The sequence below is a fragment of the Styela clava genome, chromosome 1 (assembly GCF_964204865.1).
Source record: "Styela clava chromosome 1, kaStyClav1.hap1.2, whole genome shotgun sequence".
In the NCBI taxonomy this organism is placed as follows: domain Eukaryota; kingdom Metazoa; phylum Chordata; class Ascidiacea; order Stolidobranchia; family Styelidae; genus Styela; species Styela clava.
Window position 1 is genome coordinate 29,171,803 of NC_135250.1, and position 16,880 is coordinate 29,188,682.

At 32.8% G+C, this 16,880-nt stretch overlaps 1 long non-coding RNA gene across 1 annotated transcript; it reads right to left on the bottom strand.

Moving 5' to 3' along the window:
• Positions 1-14,736: 14,736 nt before the first annotated feature.
• Positions 14,737-15,426, bottom strand: LOC144424475 (uncharacterized). The gene is made up of 3 exons (XR_013476728.1): positions 15,285-15,426; positions 14,949-15,010; positions 14,737-14,871 (listed from the first exon to the last, which is right to left on the bottom strand). It is a non-coding gene; the product is annotated as an uncharacterized LOC144424475 (long non-coding RNA).
• Between the last annotated feature and the right edge of the window lie 1,454 nt (positions 15,427-16,880).

Below are 16,880 nucleotides of genomic sequence, written 5' to 3' on the forward strand. Positions count from 1 at the left end.
AAATTAGGCTCGAAAAAAAATCTAGAGAGGCAGCCCTGCCAGTTTGTGATCATTTTGGGTGTACCGGTAACATTTTTGGTAGAAAAGTTGAAATATAGCTGGTCTTTGTTTGAACATAATACAAGTTACACTGCTTTTAGTATTAATACAAGTAAAATTTAAATAACGATGTGGTTTTCACATTGCATGATTTTTGCAAATATTTCTCTCTGTGAAAAAGGGAAATGGAACACATCAATCTTTCCGAGATTTGAAGCGCACAATTTGAATGTGCACTTTAATCTTTGAAGAAACACAGGTATTTTTTAATTTGCATAAAAAAATGATCTCATATTCTTAGGACTAAGAGATCATCGATATTCCGGCGAAATTTATGCTATTCCACCTATTTTTCAATACACATTTGACCTTAATTACTGCGCCGACGGTATAAACTGGAGATAGTAATAATCTTGCTTAACCAAAATTTCTCCTATCAAAAACGAAACGAACTAATTTCTGATTAGTCGAAAATAAACCTTTTATCCAAAAAAGTAATAAATAAAGTTGAGGATTTATCGACTAAACAGAGAAATTCCTTTAAATAAAAAAAAATACCATAGCAGCAGCAATTAACGTTACAGTATATCGTCACAGACAGGTGCGCAGAATTACATAAATACCTTATTTTATGAAAAACTCAAAATCGCCAAAAATGACTTACGCAATTCAGTTATTAGCGTGACGATATATATATAACTTTGCTAATTTAACTATTGACAAGACCAATCTTTGGTTCAATGCTCAGGGTGCAGTGGGCTTCGTACTATATAGGTACCACGCTATTCCCAGGCATGGGCGGCTTAAGCCAGTTAGCCAGGCAGTGGGCCTTGCGCTAATTTATGGTGTTGATTATCGAACTGAAGTATTCGCATGTGGCATCTTGTGAGAGAAGCTTTTTGTACTTGAGGAAATCACTAGATCAACAATTAGCGAATATAAAGGTCAACATTGATACACTTAGTGCTCATAATATTCCGTTACTATTATTGTCAATTTGTAATGTAAAACAAATTCATATTCTTTAACGAAAGTTCAACTTTTTGTTTTTGTACTTGTGCTCAGACCGGTCCATATTAGATTAATACCTCATGCGTGCGTGGCTTAACAAAAATACCAAAATATACAGGATGCGAGTCACACAGGAAGTTGTCATATTTGAGTTCACGTCAATGCATGAAGCCGCGAAAAAGGAAATTACATTATGCTGTTTTGCTGGCTACGACGTGCAGTGAGTATTAATGTAGTCAGCATGTAATGTAGAATTTATGATCCCTACCAGTAGAAATGAATAAATTGCTGTCATTTTACTAGCAGTTTTAAACCTTTCTACTTTGACTATTTATTTTAAAACAGACCGTATTCTTTGATTAATAGGTATAAAGTAGAATACCAATAGAATGAAAAATTGAAATAAATATATTTCGTAAAAGGCATGATTTATTTATTTTTTGCTCATAAATATAAAAGATATATATGGATAAGTTCGATTAATATCAGAATTTTCTGAAAATTATGAGTGTTAGGGATTGATTGAAGCTCTATGGTGGCTCCTAAATTTTAATAAACCACATTACGCGGGCACGTCGCAATCTACGGAGTTTTATAAATTTACTACGAATAAAAATAAAAATGACTTCGAGCCAAAAATAAAATTTAGAATTAAATACACGCCTCGAGCTATGAAATATGATAGCTTTGTTGATTACGCCGATCGTACATAGGATGCTTTATACAATATTCTTAACTTTATTCTATGAATGACATGTACCGATTATATGTAAAAAAAAACTATATTTCGTAAAACGATTGGAGATATAAAAGAGATATATATGGAGTTTAGTTGATATCAGAATTTTCTGAAAAAAAAACAAGTTTTAGGATTTGTTGGAAGCTCAATGGTAGCGCCTAAAATTTATTAGATTATATTAAGCTACGAAGTATTATAATTCATTACGAATAAAAATTAAAATGACGCTGAGACAAAAATGACGCTGAGACAAAAATGAAATTGAGAATTGAATACACGCCTCGAGCTATGGAATATAATTACATTGTTGATTACAACAATCGTACATAAGATGCTTTATACAACCTGCCTAGCTCTATGAAATGTCTATATTGTTTGTTGGAACTCAATAGCACAAAAGAAAGCTGTAAATTGTTCAAGATGTAGAATGATTAATACTGATTTGTCGAGCAAAAAATGTAATCAGAGATACAAGATTGATTTTTTCCAAAGATAAGCCTAAGAATGAGCATATTGATGTTTATGATAGCGTGCGTTAATTTTATATGAAATCATTCATTCAAACAGGCATCTTATACAAACAAGTATTTTTCAAAATCACTCAATTAATTTATATTTTTTTCTATAATTTATCTAGTTTCGTAATTGCTTGACAGTGAGAAGTGTTCAAGCCTGATTAATTATGGGTAAAATACGTGAACTGTTAGACTGTTTCAAAGCTTTTGAGATTAATTTTGAATACAAATCACTTAGACAGCAAACTTGCAGATTCAAAACTAAGTTTATTTTGTTTTTATACTCATTAAGAGCTCTATAACAAGCATAAAAGCATGCAATGTAGAATTCGTTGTATCTTGGGATACAATAGATTCTGACAGAATTCCTCAGCCTTGCTATAAAAAGCCTTTCTACATAAAACAGTTTTGCCACTCAATTACGCCTCTGTACTTGAAGTGTTTTCGCTCAACGTCGAGTTGGTGAGACATATGTATGAAACGATTGACATAGCAAACACTTTTTGACACGAAATAACGAATTTTCTGATTTTTTGTATAATAAAGTTTCCAAAATAGTTCAACTCCATCATATATTAACTTAGTCTTCTCCCAGACTCGGAATATGAATTTTTGTGCTCATGCGCGACTGTGGTTCTCAGTGGTAATTTCATTACTGATGCTGTTGCAAGCTGTAGACATGGTTGCATGTCATAGAGAAGGAGGAGGGGGAGGAGTACCAAGTAAGTAGAGCTAATGCTGAAGTTATGCAATTAATATATATGTCAAATTCAGCTTGTTTGTAAATAGTATGGGACAGGAAAATTGTAAAAACGTTTCAACAAAGCTACATGAGTATGATATAAAATAAGAAATTGAGATTATTCCAATTTTACGAGTGGATGGATAGCTAGGTTTGTGCCCGAGTTAAAATCTTTGTTGGCCAGACAGTAAATTGAAGCCTTCTTTAATATCCCTGATTGAATATCACGTTTTGCCAATCCGGATAAAAACTTCCCATAAACTCTTGAGTCAATTTTTTCATTATTTCTAGGAGGCCTCTCGGAACAGTTGGAAGATAAAATCCTCAAATAATAATGAGGTGATCATATAACCTAAACTTTTTATTTTTAGCCACCGAAACAAAATGCATATTTTCTAATAAATATTTATTTTATTTCAGCTTTTATGAAGATCAGAAGATGCATGAAAATATATTGTGTACAGTATTATTTGGAATGCATCTGATAATAAATAAATAAAAGCGAATCGAAATAAATTGAATTATGATTTGTATTAAAATGAGTAATTTCAATATATACATTGCAAAAAGCCACAGAAAAATTTTCTACTCAAGTGTCAATAAACAAGTTGTGTGTTTGTGGAAAGTGTTCAAGCCTGACAAAGGCTAGTTAACTACATGAAATATTCAGATGTTGAAATAATGGGATGCGGTTACTTTGTTGGCGGTTGTGTTGCCTAATAACTGAAATCCTCAAAACGAAAAGGAGAAAAAGGAATTACCGAGCAAACAAAATAGAAGGAAAGAGACAATTGGATAAAAAGGAGAGCAATATATGTTATCAGAAAATGGAGGAACAATACACTTTGAGCTATATTTGTTTTTACAACGGTTTAAAGTATACAAACGAGTTCTTACGGAATTTGGAATTTAGGGTTTTTGCATTTTTGTTGGAACATGAGAAGTATTTTTATTTATTGAAAATACTCAAGTTTTGGCAAAGAATTTCAAGATACTACCTGTTTACCATAATTGCAATTTCAAAACGAAATTGAAAATTGCTAGCGATTATGGACCATTTGAACAAATCTACCTAATAAACTTAAAAAGAACTAATCGTTCCATCAAATCGACCAATCCTTAATAAAACCTATCTCTTTCATATTAATTTCTAGCTCTGGTTTTAGATAACAAAAATGAAACTGATCAGGTCGAGTACAAAAGAAACCAGTTGCTATGTATCTAAAATGAATATGATGAGCAATGAATAAACGCTGGAGCCAAAGAATTGACTTATGAACTGTATTATTCTGGGTAAATTCAATACATACACAGAAAACAACTACTGAAGATGTATTAGCTCCTACGTCATGGTCAAACTGCGTGACGTGACCCAATGTTGATACTGATGCTAATGCAAGTTTAACATATGGCAGCATGCCAGAGAGAAGGAGGAAGTAAGTAGTATGAATATAGCCTTTTATTGTAATGATGCGTTTGTGAATTTATGTCATTTTGGTATTTACTACAAAATAAAACATTTGTGATCTTTGATTCAACAAGATTCAACATCTTTGATTTAAGTTAAAATTTCATTTAAATATAATAAAAGAATGAAACATTTGAGCGTGTAAAATCTGTTTATCAGGTGTATCTTTCTAGTCGGGAAAGTAATTTAAGTCAATCACCTAAACCCATAAATTTGTTGAACATGATACGCAATGCCGAATACAGAACTTCCTGACAATTACTATTTGTATATAAGAAATTTTTATCATGTAATTTAATCGTTCCATCATTAGGATACGGATTCGAATAACAATTTGAGATTATCAATTACATATTAGAATGAAATCATTGAATAAAACAAAATAAACATATTTCAACATTTTGATGTATGCGAAAAAAAAAACTTTTGTGCTCCTAGATATTGTTCTTATTCCAGGAATTCTTCGTGACTTTTAGAATGACCACACTATCCTATGAAATCTATTAGTATTTGCAGTATATCTACTAAATAATTACCAATAAAAACTGAATTAAACTAAATTAACATATGACTTGTATTCAACAGGGGTAATTGCCAATCATATTCTTTGAACAATCACTGAACAATTAATAAAACTTGCGTCCCACAATACATTTCGCTTGGTAAAGTGATATTGGGGAACAAATTTTGGTAAGTCACTTGAAATATAGTAGAGATCTATACTCCCGTGTTATTGAATCGAACAAACCAAAAATTTCGCACCGTACGTTTGTGTGCACGGATGAAACCTTCATCATACCGTATATTGAATACAGTCGTTAACACTTGTTGGCAATTGTTAGCAAGTCTCTAATATTTTATAATTGACAATCCAAGTATCATAGGAATTTGAAATAGGCTATATCCAGTTAGAGTGATGTCCTTAAATATAATAAAGAGAAAGAGATTTGAGTAGGTTATAAAAAAAAGACACGGAACTAAATTAACTGAAGAGAAAGGTTTTTTTATTATTAAGATTGCGCCAATTATACAAAAAAAAAAAGTATGAGTTGGGGATAAATGTTCATGTGTGACTCTTAGCTGTCAAGTCACGTGAATAATTATAAATATTAATAAATGATTACGGTTACAAATCGCTAGACTAAGTCACAATCTAAACCTGCGAATTCGATATTTTGCAATGAGAGCACCTTGGCATTTCAGGCACGTTTTTATAAGCATTTGCTCGCAGAAAAGGACAGGGAAGAAAAACTCACGCACTTAACCAGAAATGGCGCAGACTCATTCCAGAATGAAGTCCTCAACGACCATCAGAATTAGATTTTGAGCATAATTATTGTTGTGTATAACGACATACCAGTTTCTGTTGGTTTAAGCGAATCCTGAAACATTTATTCTAAAATGATTTATTTTAATTTTTACATCTTTGTATTGAACGATGACTCATTTTTATGTATATGTAATAAACATATGAACCCATTATATTTTTACGTCGTTACGTTATTACGAAATTTTCAATCAGAAGAAATGCGTAATCTTCATATTGAATTTTTACAAAACATCAGCCTGAGCCTGTGATGATGAAATCTATTAAAAAAAAAAACGTTTTTATTTCTGAACAGGTACAGAAAAATTATTTTGTTTTGAGATGTGAAGATATTAAGGAAGCACATAGTTAAGACGAATATTATAGTGATAGACCATAAGGTGTTATAATGTTTGGAAAATAAAATAACTGAGGAATGTAAGTGTTTGGCCTTTAAATTCATGAGTTACTACTGTAAGTTAATACTTGAGTGACGGGGGAGTTTTAGCCTATCTTATTGTACAAAGACTAGCTAACAGGCTTGAAACTGGCGAAACTACGACGGTTGTTGAAAAGTTTGCGATATGAAGCTCGCCTCTAATTTCTAGAATAATGCGCATAACGTATTTAAAAATCTTGACCAAAATATTATTTCTCCCAAGCCAACAATAAAACTGACGCGACCTATTCCCATATTTTATTCGTGAATTACGTGTTTTAGCCCAGAGCTCAGTTTGATGGTGCCATCTCTGTTGACGCATGTTAAACAACCGTGGACAATATTTTCTGATGTGATCATTATAAATAAAAATGTTATACCTAGCGCCACAGAATGTATGATTTGCTATGCACATGGACTTGAAATTCGTTAGAAAAGACTAGTCCCGAATCACCAAACTGTTAGTAAGCATTTGCACAATTATTAGGATCGAAAAGGCGATCCATAATGTTACCTCAGGCTTTACATTTTACATTGGTTGGTAGAAATATTGTACAACTCATTTAAACGACAGTTATTATGGCGGATTACAAACTGATTATTATTGATAAAATCTGGAAATCATTATTAGATCATTCCATTTTATTGTAATTGTCTTGTTTATTTTATACTACGGTGTGCAGACAGTGTTTCAAATAAAAGATCTAATGTAGAATTTGTTGTATTCTGTGATAACAACAGAGAAAAATATTTAACTGCCATTTTGACAGAATTCAGTTTAGCCATTTGTACTTGAAGTGTTGACTTGCTCAACTCAGCGATGGTGAGATCTTTGTATTGAATCATTGACAAAGCAAACACTTTTTACGCAAAATACCAAATTTACTGATTTTGTTAATATTGTTTTTCATAAATAGTTCAATTCTACTACATATTAACTTAGTATTTCGCAGACTCTGAATATGGAGATTAGTGCTCATGCCCGACTATTAATCTTGCTGGTAATTTCCTTACTGATGCTGTTGCAAGCTATCATCTTGGCGAATAGATTGTTTGTTAAAACTAAGTTTTTGGTGAGTATTTACTTTATTTTGAAGACAAAGATCATACATATTAGTTGGAATAACTCAATTAAATAAATGTAGCGGCTTTTTTACTCATTTATGATAAGTATGTTAAATACGTGAAATGCCAGATTGTTTCAAAACGGTTTTGCTTAAGTTTTGTATACGAATCTTTTGAGGCAATACACTTTTTTGTTCAAACAGCAGATTTTTGATATTCTGATCATTCACTGAGGCGTCATCTCAGGTACAAATACTACGGGATTCACTTGGCTAGTCCCAGAAAACGTATTAGAACTAAAATACCGGAAATTGGAAAAAAATCATGGCCTAACCCTAACCTGCTACACATACTACGTTCCACTTTCCCCCTCTTGGTTCACATACTTCGGGAGTACTCAATTATGTGCCTAAAACTAAGAAACCATTTTTGAACGAGAGCAAACTACCATTTTTATGTGCGAAGATGTGAACCGACGCCCGTAAAACAATTTAAAAGCAGCCAGACATCACTTCATAACTGTGCGTTTTCACATTCAGATTCAAATCAATCTTTCTAGGTTTAATAAATCATTTTATTATACTGTTCTTGTTTGCTGAGGTGTTCGGTGAATGCTCATAAGAACGATGTAATTTATAATTTATTAGATTTTGTGATCATAATCAAGAGAGGAGTTTTGCCAGATTTTTTTTTAATTGAACCAGAAAATGTCAAAACAGTCAAACTACTAAAACAAGCAGTATATAGCACTTCCAATACCATTTACCTTTCCATGTCCATATCAGAGGAAAATAATAAGTTATTTAGGCATAGAAGCTGTTTTGCATCGAAGTACATGATCGTGATATAGAAGTTCACATGTTAATCACTAATCAATCAATTTTGCAAAATTTAAATCAAACTTGCTTTTCGTTATTTATCAAATTTCTGCATTTACTTACCGAAATATGCAATCCGGAGCCAATGCTAAATTATTGATCGAGTACATTAATTTGATACTGATATTGCTACAAGCCATATACGTGGTTGCGTGTCAAGAACGCCGAGACGGGCGTGAATAGCATTATTATAATGCTGTGTTTTTATATTGCAAAATTGTTTCAAATCATTTCACTTTGAATTTAGTATTAGATTTTTTTTTTAAATTACGTGTTGATTTAGGACATATTTTGTTATATTCATTTTAGTTTCCAAAAGTAAAAATACAAATCCACCATTTAATTCATGCTGTATTCATTCGATACGCAAAATTCCATTTCAACTGCCCAAAGAATCATTGTGAACAATGCAAAAACGCCGAAAAAACTCCTATTCGATTTTGTATCTTCAGATGAATTCGAAGAGTAGTTGGAGATCACGATTATTGAGAGTAAAATGTTAAAGGCTAATAAATTTATTACAGTTAAACATGCATTGAAATGATTTGATTTACTATGTTTCATCAATTTCTGTATTTTTAAACCCTTTATTTTCGCTGGTCATGAGCGACTTTTTATACCCTTTTAATAATATGACATAACTAGAAACGTCCAAGAAACTTCCCTTGCGTCTCGTTAGAAAGCTTACTTGTGTGGATTTCTATTAAAAGCCTCACGAATCGCGTAGCGCAAATACGTCCCACTCTATGCCGATAATAAGAGAGAATTTTCGAAAGTTTTTGAGAAAAAGTTTTTCACTAATAGCGCCGGGGTGAACACGTGCTAGATAAACGAGAGAATAAGTACTCTTCTGATAGAGCATTACGTCACCTTCCAAACAAGAACAGACGGAGCATCTGAAGTGGAACAAAATGCGTTTGTAATGCACATACATTTGTTTAATTTCGTGTCCGAATCTGTGAACATTGCTCTCTCGATTTTACGTAAATTACGCGTAAGCTCACTTTTCATTTCACTAACACAAAATTTGTACAAAGACTATACTAGACCAGTGCTCTTCAACAGGGGGTCCGTGTAACCCTAGGGTTCCGCAACACATTCGTGGGTTTATAGGGTTAGGTAGGGGTTTTGATTAAAGGAAAAATTGACTCCTGGGCCACTAAAGTTGCAAAAAATGATTATTCTCCTTTTTCGTTTTTGAATGAATTTATAGGTGCGCAACAGCAAGAAGGACTCCTAGATATCCGTAATGATATCAATTCGGAGGAAACCTTCGAAAAACATGGGAAGGAATATTTTTGGATTTCTCTCCACAAAGAGGGTACAGTAATTGCAAAAGAAGCATTAAAACTTTTGTGCCAATTTCCCAATACCTATTTGTATAAATCAGCATTTTCTGCTTTAACAACTAATAAAAACAAAAAAGAAGTTGTTTAAAGAGTGTAGACATGAGTATGCGAATTGCTTTGAGCGCCGTGGAGCCACGATTCAAGAAGATTGCAAGGGGAATGCAAGAACAACCTAGTCATTGAATTTCACGCTTTTTATACCTCCTTTCTGTTTTGTTATTGAAGTAGAAATATTTGAATTACAAGTATTTCGCTTTACGAGTATTTTGTGTTTCATTTTTGTTATTTGGGGTTCCATAAAAAAACGAAAAATGATATCAGGGGTTCCGCAATAACAAAAAGGTTGAAGAGCACTGTACTAGACTGTATTACAATATGTGACTTAAATTCAGTATTTTTTACTATACGTGATCTATCGTAGCAAATATCTTTTCAAGTAGCTTTTCTTATGTCGTGCCTATCTGCATTTATTTCTAAACAGTAATAGTCGTACACGTCATAACTTTTTTCAACTTAATTAAATTTTGACTTGAAAAAGGGTACACACAAACACTTCTAAGCAACGCAAACTTCCATAGTGACAAAAGAGTAGAAAAATCTCTTCGGGCAATCTGGCAATAATATGGTATTCTACGTTTATGTTTAAGTTGTGAAGTATTTCCGCACTAACTAAAATCATTTTAAGCGCTAAATAATGATTCATGCTTGATCTTTAATAAGTCTCTAGATTAATCCAAGGAATTCTAAATTGTTGCCACGCTCTTTCGATTAGGTGGCACTGTCTGGCAGGTATTCAGTGTTCGCGTTGCTTCCGGAAAGATTTATCGTGCCTCGTCTAGTGTTTACAATTTAACACGTTCGGTAGCAGTAAGATTTGGAATTGAAGACATAAATAGGATTTGAAATCAAGGATTTTATAATAATATGGTATTCTACGTTTATGTTTAAGTTGTGAAGTATTTCCGCACTAACTAAAATCATTTTAAGCACTAAATAATGATCCATGCTTGATCTTTAATAAGTCTCTAGATTAATCCCAGGAATTCTAAATTGTTGCCACGCTCATTCGATTAGGTGGCACTGTCTGGCAGGTATTCAGTGTTCGCGTTGCTTCCGGAAAGATTTATCGTGCCTCGTCTAGTGTTTACAATTTAACACTTTCGGTAGCAGTAAGATTTCGAATTGAAGATATAAATTGGATTTGAAATCAAGGATTTTGAGTGTTGAATGTTGAAGTGTTGAAATATAATGCCGGGCTAATAGTTAAAGCTGCAGATAGTCTAAATGGATTGATAAGTGCCATACAATGACTGTTTTTAATACCCTTCGGTAAAAGTACATCAGGTCAGACCCAAGGACTTTCAAACAGAAAATAATATTTGCATTTTTGCTGTCAGCGAAGATTTATATTTTAATTCTTCGAACTACTTTGATTTTCGTAACAAAAGTTCAGATCTAAATATTTGAATTGCTGGACTTCCTGAAGTATGCGCACCAAAATGGCCCACAACCTGAACTCAGGTTGTGTATCACGTTCGGGTTCAGGTTATGCGACATCTTGGTGCGCATACTTCAGGAGTACCAAATTTTTATTCGAAAGGCTTTTGTTGTATTAGATCTATTATGAATTCCACTTACTAAACTAGAAATGAACTAAACTACCTAGCATTCATAAGACCAATTGGAAACTCAAGATTTATAAAATAAAAAGTTTTTATTTAGACACTTTCACTTGCCTAATTGGATAGTGTAGGTTATTTACACCGAGGAATAGTGGTTTTAGGGGCACAAGTGAAAGTTAGGTAGGACTTGGCCTACAAGAAAACAAAATCAGTTATAGGCAACCATGTTGTAAACCTACGTAATAGAATCTACAAGCTACAAACTGGCAAACCTACAATATGTAATGAGCTTGCAATTTAGTGCACGTTTCTGATACTTAGCGAGATGAGCAAAACTGCTTTCTAAAGTTTACCAAAATTACATTTCCTTTAGTAAGCCCATAACAAATACACATAAGATATAGACAAAAGTATTCATTTGGAAATTACGCCTAGAGCTTATTTCGCTTAGACTTGAATTTCTGATTTGTAATAGAGATGTACCGATGTATCGGGTATCGGTATCGGGTATCGGTGCCGGGTATCGGGTATCGATGTCGGGTATTGGGTATCGGGTATCGATGTCGGGTATTGGGTATCGGGTATCGGCATAGGGTATCGGTATCGGTATCAGATATCGGTACCGGGTATCGGTTTTCGGTATCGGGTATCGGATATCTGTCTCGGATATCGGTATCTGGTATAGGTATCGGCAATATCGGCCAATTTTCCGGTCTCGGTGTCGGGTATCGGTATCTGGTATAGGTATCGGCAATATCGGCCAATTTTCCGGTATCGGTAGTGTATCGGTATCGGCTAAATGAAGACCGATATTTCCGATATGTTTACCTTTTCGATATGATCCCGAATATTTTAAAAAACAAGTTGTATTTTCAAACCCTTTATTTCCGTTGGTCATGAGCGACTTAATGACATAACGAAGTAATGACATAACGAATGACATAAATTCACAAATGCATCATTACAAAATTATATTCATTCTACTTATCCCCTCCTCCTCTTTGGCATGCTGCCATATGTATAACTTGCAACAACATAAGTATCAATTTCATGTATAAGATCAATAATTCAGAATTTGCTCCATCATTCATTACGCGAGACGGTGAAACATTAATTAATATCTATTAATAATATCATTTAATAAATTATCGGAATCAAGTTACACTAATTTGGTCTTTAGCTGGAATGACAATCTTCTAATTAAAGTTTCTAAATGGTGATTGTGCATTTCTATTCAAAACATTATTCTCTCTGCCGATACCTCAAGGAACAACGAGTCTTTCTTACTAACCACTCACTGCACATCGTAGCTCCAAGTAAAAACAATGAAATAATTTTTCATGTTGAGAAAATTGAAATATTGATTTAAAATCAGTGAAATACTTGATTTCCCGGGAGGAAATAACGAGTGTTTACATTTGAAATCATTGAAACTTATCATTTCCTCCTTGTCACAGACTAAAATGTTCACACAATGTGAAAAAACAGCCATATTTTCGATCGGTGTTTATTTAAATAAAGGTAACGGGCAGAGCAACTAAGTTTTAGCATGGTCAAACATAACCACTGCAAAATATTTTTAGTTTTCCTTATTTGTTACTCCGGATAGCTTCAACATGCTATGTTCTTCTATGAAGTCTTCACTACTCCACTCTTAAAACAAAACAATTTTTCTAAACATGTTCAATAAAGAAAACTGTAGATGTTTTAAAAATTACTAGAATCCACAGCACAGAGCATCCATCAGAGTAGTGATGTAAAATTCTATCAGACAAGACAGTACGTACATCAAAACATATTATATGATTATTGAATAAAATAAAATTTACCTTCACATACAATTTTTTAAATACGCTCAACTCAACCTAAAACAATGGAATGAAGTGTTAATTCTTCTTTTGAGAGTTCCAGACACAACTTCCTATGACAAAATTTTCTGTCTTCTTGAGAAGTGTGCCGTGCTGTTTATTATTATTTTTTGCGCACATAAGTGACAGTTCACTTTCATGCGCAAACAACCTTTTCATTTTATAGTTTAACAAGAAGCATTTTGTATCCCTGTTATTATTCGAGATTTGAATGTTGGTTACTTTACATAAACACAGACATATTTATATATCTTTCGATTAAAAAGTTTACGTTTCAATATTCCACTATAACATGCTTTTAAAATTGTTCCTCCAGCACTTAAATTAAATTCTTCATCACTCTTCGGTAAGTAAAGACATAATGACGGAGTGCGGCGCCCAAAAAATAACAGAATATTTTTTCTCTTTTTCCTGCTTGCTGCGGTGTGCAATGAGTGCCTTCGATGATTGATGAAGCCGTCATAACGAACCGTTTTACCTACTTGTACTGGTTCTGTTTGTTATTCCCGTGCGATTAGTTAGCCAGGTATCTTGTTTCCAGATGCCTGGACTTGATGGTAGAGGAAGCCGTAACCGACTAGTGGTTACGTAAAACACTCTACGGCGGCGACGAGCCCAGACAATTCCGTCTTTTGCTCAAAGATTTGCTAATAACTTGTTTCGTGTTGCCGTGCTCGAATTTAGCAACCTTACACTTGCATTCTACGCTGAGTAAATGCAACTAAAAATGAAACTATTAGTTTTTAATAATCGTGTCTATTGGATGTTAGGTTTAGTACCAAACGTAATTCGAATGCCTGAGATTTCATAGTTCACGTGTTGAGTCTTACGTTCAGTGAGGAAATCTGTAATATTCATCGCTGAATATGAAAAATACGTGCTATGTTAGGAAAAATTCAAAAACGTTGAATTCTACGTTCTACCATTATTTTCCAGCTTGAAAGTTCGTCTCCGCGCTTTAATCGTGGTTGGGTGATGAGAACAAGCATTGCTTACACAGTATATGAATTCTCTCGTTTCTGAGGTACCACTATTCTCTTTGTTTCATCGATTTTTCTTTTCTCTCAAATTCTATTTTCATTATAGCTAAAACCTTTTCTCTCCATTTTGATTTGTGTTTTTCTCGTTTTTTCATTCAAATGTTTACCTCCATTACACCCTCTAATATTTGATAGCCAAATTGTCATATGAGAACTTTAATATCGAGTATGTTTTTGTGATTGTATCAACTTGAAATGCCTAAAATCATAATTTGCACTGCCATAGCTTGTTTAAATTCACTAAGTGTATTAAAGATAAATAATATCAATCTCGGCATAAAATTTTTTGAATAATTAAGGAGGTTTCATTCAGTTTATTAGGGTATTGTAGACTATGTGTGATCTTGTTTATTCCCGCCTGCGTACGTAATTCGCGCTTCGACTATATCAACCATGAAAATCACGTCATAACTTTTATATATGAGTAAAAGCCGTTCCATCCAATTGATTGGTATATCCCAATTAATATGTATAATCTTCGGCTTTAAAAGTAAATACTCATACTATCCTCAACCCACTATAAAACATTCTAATATTTCAGGTAATATGCCGAGCATCGATCAGACTAGAACACTTTTCATAAATGCGCATTGTTTGAGTGACACACACAAGTGTATTGAATTTTCCATATTTATACAAATTATAAGTCATTGATTGAAATCCATTTTTATTTTCCAGCTTTATTTATATAATGATATGATGTAGATATATATTAGACCTAGTTTATATATTATGAATAGCATTAGATATTGTAGGATTCCCTGTATGTTCAGAATTCCGCGGGAAATGCCTGAAAATAAATGTAAATTAATGTTCAATTAGTAATGGTTGCATACACTAAAACAGACAATTTGAAATTTATATCACCTCATTATTATTCGAAAACTTCATCCCGATATTCTTTCGTCTGTTCTGTTCTTTGAATCCCGCTGAAAATACAAAATTAGCGATTATGCGATATTTTCAAACAGTCCGTTAAAAGTAGTGAATAAGAATTGTCCGACTAACAATGATTTGAACTCGGGCAACAACCTAACTATCCACCATTCGTATATTTGAAATTATTTTAGTATATGATCTTTTGAATCTCTCTTATGTCGTGTTACTGAAACGTTTTCAAAGCTTTCAAAAGCTTTACTATCCCATACTGTTTAAAACCATGATCAATTTGAAATGAACTCCAGCATTAACAACTCCACTTACCTCCATATCCTCCTCCTTCTCCTTGGCATGCAATCATATCTACTGCTTGCAACAGCATCAAAAATAAAATTACCAGCATGATCAATAGTCGGGCATCAAAACTAAAATTCATATTTTGCGTCTGTGCTATACTAAATTAATTTTTATTAGTGTTGGAACTAAACAAATTATAGGAATATGTTAATTCTGAAGTGAAAGAATTTAAAATAATGCATGCCTTAAGTAGATCTGACATATAACAGCATAAATGGTAAAATTAGTATAATTGTACAAGATTGCTCGTTGTAATTCCTTGTCTGAGTGCCTTGTTTAGCGTAAGGTTGTAAAAATCTAACATAATTGGAGTTCATTTATTCACTAAAATAAATTATAAGAATAAATTATACTCCGCATTTTTATATGACCAAGTCTTTGCATGCCGTAGCAACTAAAACAGTATAATGAATGTAATTATTTTATCAAGATATCAAGATATTAATTTTGAGTTTGAATGCCTCAGCTTCCGGCGACGAAATGATGTATGTCTGCTTTTGAACGTCTCATTATCTTCGTTCTAAGCATAATACCAGTTTAGGGCCTTGCACTATATCATTATTCCTATTTATTATATCCATATAATACATCGTTAGACCTTGAAGATAAAAAAAAATATTCATAAATAATAAAATATAAACAATGACCTGAAATTATCGGAAAAATATATACCGTGTCCGCCCATATAATTTTCACATCACATATTTCAAAAAAAAAAATTTCAGAACCCGTTCAAAAAATAAAGTTGCTTCTTTTAATTTCAAAATATTCCAGCAGCACAGCCTCCATCAGAAGAATGATGTAAATTTCTATCAAATAAGGCAGTAAGTACATCAACACATATTATGGAAATATTAAATATTATACAATGTACTCTCTCATAAAATATGCAGAATAAATTATTCGTTGGGGAGTTCCAGACATAACTTCCTGTGACGAAATGTTGTCTGTCTGCTCTTGGAAGATTGTGCGTGCTCTGTATATTTTTTGTGCACATAATTGACAGTTCACTTTTATGCATAAGACCATTCATTCTATTAGAATTTTACTTTATTCCTATTAATCTGCTCGTCATTTAGTTTTTTACAACACATATTTATGAGCAACTGCAAAATATGGCTTATAGTCATCCTCTCAACTGTATGTGAAACAATATCTAGAAATTACAAAACTGAATTCATATTTCGAAGTTATGAAAATGCTAAATTAATAGAATTTGATTTTCATGAAAAAAGACGTCTTTTGTAAATCATTTTATATGAAGTTCAGAAGTCCCTATAAAGGGCAAAGCCTTCCGCTACATTAGCTTTGCAGCTATTTTGAAAGATAAAATACTGTCTAACTAAATTTTAATAATTAAAAATATTATCTTCATCCAAATCCTTCTAATATCAAGTGTTTTAGAAACTTTTCATTATACTTTTCAGTCTTTTTCACTATAGTAAAACGAAAAATCTAGAACTTTCATTCAGTGAATGAAGTTAAGCCTAATTAACAGATTGTATGAAACATCTAATAAACAGCTGTACTCAATCAAAATTAATGTAATGGCGCGTTAGCTGG